The 11,017-nt window shown below is 46.0% G+C and overlaps 1 protein-coding gene across 1 annotated transcript in view; it reads left to right on the top strand.

The window, feature by feature from the left end:
• PNPLA1 (patatin like phospholipase domain containing 1) overlaps positions 1–11,017 on the top strand; it is a 44,031-nt gene that overhangs the window by 9,599 nt on the left and 23,415 nt on the right. The window lies entirely within an intron of this gene.

Raw genomic sequence — 11,017 nt, 5'->3', positions numbered from 1 at the left:
GGCTGCGGTGGCCTGGAGCGGCCACTGCACTCCAGTCTGGGCAGCCGAGTGAGACTCCAACTCAATAAAAAAAAAAAAATCATTCCCAGAATTAGTTATCTGCTTGAGATGAGTGTTTTCTGCAAAAAGGTATTCTGCCCAGATTCACATCCTAGCATCATGTCAATAATAGCTATTTACCAAGCACTTAGAACGAGCTGGGTCCTGTGCGAAATGCTTTATAAGCATCATTTACTTTAATCTCCTCACAACCCTATTAAGCCGATACTATTTTTATACTCGTTTTACAAATGAGGAAACAGGGATTTAAAGAGATTAGATAATTCTCCCAGGTTTATACTCCAGAGGCAAGACTGCGATAATTTCCGCATTCTACTTTTCTCTCAAATCACAATTTCAGAAGTTGCTTTGCAAGTAACATGACAGCTGTCTTGCTGAACTCCGTGGCCAAGCAATTATTTACACATTAAGAAAATGAGATAGAATGGCATGGCAAATACAAAAAGGACTCTGTATAAAATACTATAGGAATGTTATCATTGTATGGTTGTTGTAACTCCCACTACTGTGTTAGAATTGGTATCTTTCAACTCACTCGGAAGGGCTTGTGTTTTACATGCTTAAACCTCTCCAGTAAAATGAATAAAGATGAATTTTTCCCAAACAATCCGTTGAACTTTTGCGTAGAAGGACATTGAGTGGAAGATCTGGTAAAGCCCTGAATGTGTTGATTACACGGTAGAAACATCTAGTTGGAAAGCGGCTCATTCAAGTGACACACATCAATCCATCCCCCTGGTATCAGCAGGCATTAATGGAGCCCCAGTGAGTGCCAGGCACTGGGTGTCTTGCTCAGCCTGTGTTTTTAAAATTATTTTTATTTTTTTATTTTATTTCTTTTGAATTTTTATTTTTTTTGAATTGGAGTCTCACTTTGTTGCCCAGGCTGGAGTGCAGTGACATGCTCACGGCCACCGCAGCCTCAACCCGCTGGCCTCAGGCAATCCTTCCGCCTCAGCCTTCCAAGCAGTCGGTACTACAGGCACACGCCACCATACCCAGCTAATTTTTTTATTTATTGTAGAGTCGCAGTCTTGCCATATTGCCCAGGCTGGTCTCAAACCCCTGGGCTCAGGCAATCCTCTCACCTCAGCTTCCCAAAGTGCTGGGATTACAGGCTTGAGCCACTACACCTGGTCATTATTTTTATTTTAAATTAAATAGACTTTTAAAATTTAATAATAATAAGCTTTTTGTTTGGCAATGATGTTAGATTTTCCAAAAAATTGCTGAAATAGCACAAATAGCTCTGTATCTCCTTTGCCCAGTTTCCCCTAATGTTAACTCCTTACATGACCCTACCACATCTGTCAACACTAAGACATCAATATTGGTCCATTACTATTAACCCTACTGCAGACTTCATTAGAATTTTCACCAGTTTTTCTTTTTTCTTTTTTGATTCAGGGTGTCACTGTGTTGCCCAGGCTAGAGTGTCTTAGCATGATCCTGGCTCACCACAGCCTTGACCTCCTGGGCTCAGGCGATCCTTCTGCCTCAGCCTCCTCAGTAGCTGGGACTACAGGTGTGCACCACCACATCCAGCTAATGTCTAAAATTTTTTCGTAGAGATGAGGTCTCGCTATGTTGCCCAGGCTTGTCTCGAACTCCTGGGCTGAAGCGGTCCTCCCATCTCGGTCTCCCAAAGTGCTGGGATTACACTGCACATAACCATCACCAGATTTTCTAATGTTTTTCTCTGTCCCAGGAGCCAATCCAAGATCCCACACTGCATTTGGAGGATCCATTTTTAAACCAACTCCCTTAGACAGTGTTAAAATAGCATTGTTTTCTTTGCTTCTCTTTGGGCTCAAATTCAGGAAAGACAGTTGAGATCTGCAAACAGTCAACAAACCCTCAGATGTATTTGTCTCCCCTGTGTTAGGAGCACGCCCTTGGATCCTAAGGGTAACTCTTTCCTCACAAAAACACCATAGAGAGGAGAATCTCCTCAACCGGGCATGGTGGTACGTACCCACAGTCCCCCCTACTCAGGAGGCTGAGGCAGAAGGATCCCTTGAGTCCAGGAGTTCGAGTCTAACCTGGGCAACACAGCAAGACCCTGCTCCTAAAAAAAATAAAAATACAAAAACAGAAAAGAAAGAATCTCCTCCTGGCTCCACCTCAATCTTGAGTACATTCCCATGGGAGTCCGGGTTAGAAGCAGACTTGCTAGAGCAGACAGCTCTGTGATTTGCCTGAGCCCCACTTGGAAAGATTCCTGTGAGTCTGTAGAGTAAAAACCCTCTTTGGTCTCCTTCTTCAGTTAGTTCATTCATTCATTTTTCACTCACTCATCGTTAATTTATGCAGCAAACATCTACTAAGTTCCTGCAGTGTGCTAGGTACTGAATTAAGTGTTGAGACATGAAATAGAAATAATCTCTGCTCTTAGAGCATTAAATAGTAGTAGTTCATTTATTCATTCTTGAAACCCTACTTAGTGTTCAACACTGAATCAGGCAACAAAGGGAAGAAGGCTAGTCTTTTATTTTCTTTTCAAATTATATTTATTTATTAAAGGCAGGGTCTTATTCTGTTGCCCAGGCTGGGGTGTAGTGGTATGATCATAACTCACTGCAGCCTTGAACACCTAGGCTCAAGTGATTCTCTCACCTCAACTTCCTGAGTAGCTGGGTCTCCAGGCACACGCCACTATGCTTAGCTCATTTTTTTTTCTTGTACAGATGAAGTCCCACTATGTTGTTCAGGCTGGTCTTCAACTCCTGGGCTCCAATGATCCTCCTGTCTTGGCTTCCCAAAGGGCTGGGATTACAGGTGTGAGCCACCATGCCCAACCAAGAAAGGTACTGTTGATATAGTCCCTATCCTCAAGGAATGCAGCGAGTGCCAGGACAGTAGACTCAGGACAGCCTGAGGTCAATGGTGCAGTCACAATAAGTGCCAGGGGCAGTCGTTCAGGGAAATAGTGAGGGGCAGAGAGCTCAGAGCAGGGTGATCAGGGAAGGCTTTAGGGAGGAGCAGATTTTAAGCTGGGCTTTTTAGAGAAAGGTCTTGAGAGGTAGTACAAAAAAAATGAAAGTGTGGGGGCAGGGGGTAAAAGAAAGGCAGATCTTTCAGGATATAGTTACTGAGAAGAGACCAGTCTGGCCTGAGAAGGAGTCTTGGGCCCAGAGGGGTGTGATTTGGGTTCTGTTGCTCTAAAGAGAGACTTCCTGTCTCCCAGGGACTTCTGAGCCCCTAGGCGGTAGGCCTACACTGAATTCTGGAAAGGCAGGTCCTGTCACAGTGGGAATCAGAGACACATACCTGGTGAAGACTGCTAGCTGCGCAAAAGCAGCACTGGCTTTGGGGCCCCTTAGGACTTTGAGGCCAGCTCCACTGTTTTCCAGTCAGGTGACACTAGGCGAATTACTGTTAAGCCTCAGTTTCCTCATCTATAAAGAGGAGATAACTATAGTACCTACCTGAAAGGAATGTTGTGAGTATTCAACGAGGCCAGCATTAAGGAGTTATCCAAAAGTGGTAGCTATTAAAAGCAGTAAACAGTCAGGGTGGGACTAAGAACCCTGTGGTTTCATGAGGACTTCAAATTGCAGGCAACAAAAAGGGAGAGAGACACAGGTAGCAGACCCAACCAGCTGAAACCTCAGACAGCTGGGTCACTGAATTACTCCAGTCAGCAGAAATGAGCGCTACTCATCATGGATTTGAAAGAGGGAGGGAGCCTAAGTTTGGCGGGGAGCCTGGGCCTTCCTCTGTGGTGGTGCCATAATTAGAGAGAATCCCGAGCAAGGAGATACTCTGAGATGACCTTTTCTCTGTATAGGAGAGGCTCCCCTGCAGGTCCCAGACCACACACACAAAACAAAATGACCCTTAAGACTAGGAAGTGACTAGTTCACAGCTGTGGCACCATCCCCGAGTCCCTTTGGTAGTGTAGGGAGAAATCTGTAGGACCCCAGGCTAAATAGGGGCCATGTTGGTTTCTACCTTGGAGCAGGATTCCAAAGGGACTTCTGGGTAATACCAAGAAAAAAGAGAGAAAAGAGCAAGAGTAAGTTTCCAGAGAACTTTCTAGACACATTCCTCTCTGCCTGTTTCACCTCAGGGTGATCAGTAAAAGCCTGCAGTGAAATGTTGGAAGGTTGTGTGCCTGGATTCTGGAGGAGAGGTACAGGGGGTGGGGGTGAGACCCCGGGTCCTGTACTTGAGAGCAGGGAAAGAGGCCTGTGGATACCTTGCTAGGAACCTGGATGATGAACCAGCGGGGGGCTTCTTCTGTTTCCATGGCAACGGGACATAAGACAATCTGAACTTTTAAATTCAATTATTTAGTAAACGCTTAGGGTTAGAAAAAGGTCTATGTGAAGGATTGCTATTATCCACAAAAAATATTGTTTGGTTTTAAGTGCTAAATAGGTCAAAGTTGTTTTGCTTTTGGCTAAAGCCTGTAATGCATTCAGAACAGAGCAGAAAAACGTGAGCATTCACATACATTCTAGTTCTGTTTGTGCTGACACAGATTGTGTGACCTAGGGTATATCTATTCTTTATTTATCTATCCATCCATCTCTCCATTCAGCCAATATTTACTGAGCTTCCCCTTTATTCTGGGCGGGATTTCTTATCAGTCAAATGAGAGAATTCGTTGAGACTGGTATTTTTGACCCAGGCTCCTAGAATCTTAGGAGTCTCAAGACAGTGCTTTGAGGGGCCTACCTTCTTAAGGTGGAGTGTCACAACAGGACAGGGTCTCGGAACAGCTTTAACCCAGCTCTGTTTTTAGTTGTTTTATATATTTGGGTTTCATTTAAAACTTATTTTGAACAGAGCCTCCCTTGATGAAAACTCACTGCCCCAGAGGGACTCAGTGGACCTTCCAGTTAGTGACACTGTAGCTTCCAGTCAAAGTGTTTGTCAGTCAATGCCCCTGAGTGTAGAGCATACAAATAAAACGGTAAAGCAATCGGGGTCACTGCTCTTCTGGGGCTCGTTGTCACTGTGAGAATAAACAGATGCAGGAGGGAAAGCCTGCTTAGGTAATCGACTGTTGTTAAGGTAATAATAATAACAATATTGGAGTGGGGGCAGTCAAGCAGGAGGATGCTGCTTGTAAGTCAGCCTGCGATTAGGGACCAGGCAGGAGCAGCAGACTCCCAGGTGCTCCCTGCAGGGATGCCGAGAGCCTGAGAAAGCTCTGCTCGCCGGCGCCTCCCCCGGGGCTGCTGCGCCCCCCGCTTCCCTCGTGCCCACCGTGCAAGCTGCGAGCAAGCGGGAGCAGAGCCGGCGGCGGCAGCGCCGCGCGGTGATTGGCTGAGCCGCAGGTTGTTGCTAGGCGACCAGGCCGCCCGGAGACCCCGCAGTTCCACCCTCCGCCGCGGATCTAATTCTGGCACCCTGTGGACGGGATCCCCAGCAGCTTAAATTGTCAACCCCAAGTGCCCATCTTTCTGGGATTTTTCACTCAGAGGCCGTGTGAAGGAGGGAGAGAGAAGCCCTCTGCTTTTACCATCTGGGTCATCTTGAATAACTGCTTCTGTCTCTCGGGCCTGAGTATTCTCTTTCAATTTCTGGAGTTCATTTATTTATTCCTTATTCGTGCCTGCGTGCATGTTTATTAAGTGACTGCTTTGTTCCAGGCACTATATGGAGTGCTAGGGACATAAGGATGAACAAGATAGAGACCATCCTTGCACTTGTAAAAGGGGAACATTATGCACTTAAATAAATAAAAGAAATATATATCCAGTTATCCCCCTGCTTTCCCTTTGATGATTTTTCTAGCCCCTCCCCCTTTTCCTCTACTAAACCTGTAGGGTTTCCAAGTTGACATGAGAGGGAGTGTGCTGCCAAACACACCTATCCTGAGGGTACACTGTCTTCATGCTTGTTTAAAAAAATTATTACACTTAAAAAAACCCCTTTTTTTTTAGAGTAGAGACAAGGTCTCGCTATGTTGCCGAGGTTGGTCTCAAAATCCTGGGCTCAAGCAATCCTCCCACTTCAGCCTCCCAAAGTGCTGGGATTACAGGTGTGAACCACCATGCCCAACCAGTCTCCATGTTTTTACTTTGCTCTTGAGATCCATGCATGAGCCTGACCATGCCTTGATAAGAACATGAGGCAGGGATCATTGTCCCTTGTTCAGGTGAGCAAGCTAAAAAACACAAAAAAGCATAGGGAATTACTGGCATAACCAATACTGAGCATTTATCATGTGCAAGCACTTTAAAAACTGCCTCATAACAACCCAGTAAGGTAGGTATTCTTTTTTTTTTTTTTTTTGAGTTGAAGTCTCACTCTGTTGCCCAGGCTGGAGTGCAGTAGCACGGTCACGGCCACCCCAGTGTTGACCCGCTGGGCTCTGGCGATCTTTCCGCCTCAGTCTTCCGAGGGGCCATAACTACAGGTGCGTGCTGCTGCACTGAGCTAATTTTTTTTTAATGTATCTTTTTTTTTGAGTCAGAGTCTCACTCTGTTGCTCAGGCTGGAGGCAGAGGCATGCCCATGGCCACCACAGCCTCAACCTGCTGGACTCAGGTGATACTTCCATGTCAGCCTTGGTTCCAAGTAGCTGGAACTATAGGCACATGCTACCACACCCAGCTAATTTTTCTTGATTTATTGTAGAGGTGATGTCTTGCCAAGTTGCCCAGGCTAGTCTTGAACCCGCAGGCTCGGGCAATCCTCTTACCTCAGCTTCCCAAAGTACTGGGATTATAGACATGAGCCACCATGCCCAGTCAGTAGGTATTCTCATACCCATCTTACAGGTGGCAAAATTGAGGCTGACAGAAGTTCTTTAACTGGCCAGTGATGACCTAGATAGCATGTGGTTCAGCTGGGATTTGAACCATATCTGCCTAGCTCTAAAGTCTGAGCTGTTTCCAGGAAATGGATGTGGTCATAGAAGAATGAAAGATTGTGAGTGGCTGAAACTTAGAAATATAGTTTCCAAGTGCCCTTCAAAGTTTCCCAGTTCCAACAACTTACTTATGGGGGGGGGGCACACAACGGACTCATAAAACCTGTTAAGTTGACCACACTAATCAATACAGTTAGCTCTGTTATCTGTCCATCTGGAGTGATCTTGCCTTCAAAGCTGTGATTGGGTAATTGGGTTAAGTAGCCCTTCCCTGGGGCATCTCCATTGCTCTTGAGGTTTTTTTCCTCTGTTCTCACACTGAACAGACACTGAACATCCAACAAGTGTGGGAGGTTTGGTGAGCATATGGAGCATGGTCCATCTCTGCCCTGGAGGAATTTCTAGCTGACGGGAAAGGTTTCTGAAGAACCTTCTACATGCAAAGCACAGTGATGGGCTATTGAGAAAGGTGGGGGAAGACCAGATTTTCCCTGAGAGAATCTTCTCAGAGCGGAAGTGGATGTGGCCAGAGTGGGCTGGGGGCGGGAGCAGCCAATCTTGAGCAGGATACAATGGGCCTGTGGGCCTACTTCTAAATCCCACCTTGCTGTGGTCAGTGTGGGACTCTGTGTCTCAGAGCCTGGCAGCCTGTAGCTTGGAAGGAGGCCTTTACATGGGAGAAGGTGCTGGCAAGTACAGAGATGTATAAAGAAGGAAGCTAAATATATCCCCCCTCTCAGCATCCAGAAATTGCTGTGCTTAACGCTTGCCTTCTACCAACTAGACTTATTTAGCCAGAAGATTAGTTGTTTCTCTCCTGAGTGGTGAGACAGAGAGGGAGGTAGGAGAGAGGAGAGGAGAGGAAAGGGACAGACAGTGACATAAAGAAAGACAGAAACTTTGAAGACAGACATACACCAACACACAGAGATCTGGAGAGAAGCAAGGAGATGCAGAGATAAAGGCATCCTTTGGTTTGAGGCTCCTGTGAGCAGCAGGAGAGAATGTTAAACTGAGCCCCAGACAGGGAGACATCAGACAATTTCCTGCACCTCCCTCCCTGGCTACATGACTCTGGCTAGAGGATTACTAATTCCCAGGTAACACCATTTTCAGATGGGAGCACACTGGAAATGGCAATACTGTTTCCATGATCTTGTTCATGGCTTTGGTCTGCCATGCACCACCATCCCTGAATAGCTGAGGGGTTGACTGTAGATGAATAATAAACTAAAGCCACGATTATAGTAAGCTTTACACGACTTTACATATGCATGCTTCTGGCCAGCATTCTCACTTTTAGGAAGTTATCCTAAGGGAAATAATTAAGAATATGGGCAAATAATTTAACATGAGATTGTTCATCGCATCATTATTTAGAAAAGCAAAGGAAACAAATTAAATAGACAACCCCTGTTGGGTACCTGACCAATAAATAATGGTATAACCTTACAATATCTTTCCACACTGCTTTTCTTTCTTTATTTTTTAGAGACTGGATCTCACTATGTTGTCCAGACTAGTCTGGAACTCCCGGGTTCAAGTGATCCTCCTGCCCCAGCCTCCCAAAGTGTTGAAATTACAGGCGTGAGCAACCACATCCAGCCTCCACAGTACTTTTAAAATTAGGCTATCAATGAATATTTACTAACCTGGAAAGACACTCACAATATATTAACTGTTACAAATAGTGTATATATTAGCGAGTTATAAATATATATAATATATTAGCAAATTAAAATAGCATGTATAGTATGGCTCTCTATAAGTAAGAATAAAAATATTTATAGTTTAGGAAGACAGACCAAATGCCAGTCTCTGGGTAGAGAGATTCCAAGACATTTTAATTATTTTTCTTTTTGCATGTCTGCATTAAACATTTTTCCCCACAATGAGCATATATGATTTGTGTGATAAGAGCAACTTCTTTGCATTTTCCCCGCAGTAGCTCCTGCTGGGACTCCAGAGTGCACAGGTAAGCTGGGTCAGGTGCTCCTGGCCCCAGGGCACTGTGGGAAAGGCCGCTGACTCTTGTGAGGGAGTTAAGCTGCTCACTGAGAATTCCAAAAGCAGCACATCTCCACCCTGGTTCGACTCCCCATCCCAACTGGTCTTAAAGGTGAGACCTCAGTGACCCAACACCTTGAAGCCCAGTTGCTTCATAACCTGTGAGTGGGTTAGCCACTGCCCACCCTCGAGGGAAGATACTGTTTACACGTGTTGGCACATGGTAAAGCTAACCTCGCTAGAACTGGAGGGTCTTTCACCTCCCAGGAGCACCCTCCCCTGTGAGAGGAGCAAAGATGCTCCCATGCTCTGGTCGTTCCCTGCTACACACATGCAGGTGTGATTCCAAACGTTGGCAAGAAAAGACCGTCACCATGGCAACCCAGGCTCCCTCAGCCTCTTCATTCCTGGGATCAGCCCAACACCCGGGGAAAGAAGGTGGGGTGTGGAGTCAGAAAAATCACTGCCTGGCTGTCTGATCTCAGGCAAGACGCTTAGCTTTTCTCACCTGTTTCCACCTCTGGAAAATGGTGGTGAAGCTTCTTATCTTTCTCTTGTCCAGGACTGCTGTGAACTGTAAAACACAAGAGGAGAGCATCCCTGGTTTCGGTGTGTCTCCAAATTTCTGTGTGACTTTAGGCAAGTCACTTAACCTCTCTGTGCCTCAGCCTCTCTTTATAAATAGGAGAGTAAGGCACATCATGAATACTCCTCAGATATTTGCAAGGCACACATGAGAATCCCCAAATCTCTAGGTTGGAAACAATCTTAACCCTTGCCAGTCATGCAGGAATCTCTGATAAGTTTTTTGACAGATGTACTTGTCCAGCCTCTGCTTGGAGACTCCTCCCCATGGCAGAGAGCTCACGACTGCACAGCATCCCAGGTGGTCATTGCTGCATGACACTAACAGTAAGAACATTCTTCCGTGTAGGATGTTTTACAGTTAAATTTTTGTATAAAAAATCTGGCAAACTTTTTCGGACCTATTTCTACTCCTGACTTCCCCAGAAGGCTTGCATAGGGTAGAAGTTAGCAGTGGTCAACAAAAAACAGGTGCAGCTCTGGCTCTGGAATTGGCTTTTGGCTTAGTATGGTAGAAGGAGCATGGATTCTGGGACCACATATCCTAGGTTAAAATCCCACTTTGCTCACTTACTAACTGGTTGACCCCAAGTGTGCAATATTACTTCTGTAAACCTCAGTTTCCTTGGCAGGAAAATGAGGATAGAAATACATACTTCCCAGTATTGTGAAAATGAAGCCCCAGTACCATTGTGAGAATCAAGCAAGTTGGCACTTTTTTTTCTTTTGAGTCGGAGTCTCACTCTGTATCCCAAGATGGAGTGCAGTGGCGCAATCACAGCTCAACATAGCTTAGACCTCCTGGGTTCAGGCGTTCCTTCCGCCTCAGCCTCCCCAGTAGCTGGAACTGTAGGTATGCACCACCACACCCCACTAATTTTTTGATTGTTTGTAGAGATGAAGTCTTGCTATGTTGCCCAGGTATGTCTCGAGCTCCTGGCCTCAGGAGATGCTCCCAACTCAGCCTCTCGAAGTGCTGGGATTACAGGTGTGAGCCAAGGCACCTGGTTGCAAGTTGTCACTTCTTATTAAGCTTGCAACCCAGACTTCCCTGGTGGGATTCTGGGGACTTGGGGTGAAGAGGTTATGTCCTCCTCTTCTACCTCCTGAACAGCACATTCGTCTACCGGGTACACAGCACGTGTGAGCCTATGTACCCCATATTTCAGGGCTGTCTTCCTCTCAGACCTGTACCAGGGGCCATAAAGCAAAGAAGACACAATGGTTTCAGGCCAAAGTTCACTTACTTCTGGCATTTCACCTACCTCAAGGCCAGCGCCCCTCCCTGTCCACTGACTCATCAAGTGTCTCAGGTTGTCATAGCTAAAGACTTTCAACCGCACCAGTGTTTTCTTTTTTTCTTTTTCTTTTCTTTTTTGAGTTGAGTCTCACTCTGTCACCCAGACTGGAGTGCAGTGGCCGCTCACGGCCACCGCAACCTCGACCCACTGGGCTCCGGCAATCCTTCTGCCTCAGCCTTCCAAGTAGCTGGAACTACAGGCACGCACTACCACACCCGGCTGATTTTTGATTTAT

This window comes from Carlito syrichta, unplaced genomic scaffold (genome assembly GCF_000164805.1).
Source record: "Carlito syrichta isolate Samal-C Ts95f unplaced genomic scaffold, Tarsius_syrichta-2.0.1 Scaffold306319, whole genome shotgun sequence".
NCBI lineage: Eukaryota > Metazoa > Chordata > Mammalia > Primates > Tarsiidae > Carlito > Carlito syrichta.
The sequence above is the reverse complement of the archived record's forward strand: the minus strand, read 5'-3'. Positions and strand labels throughout refer to the sequence as shown.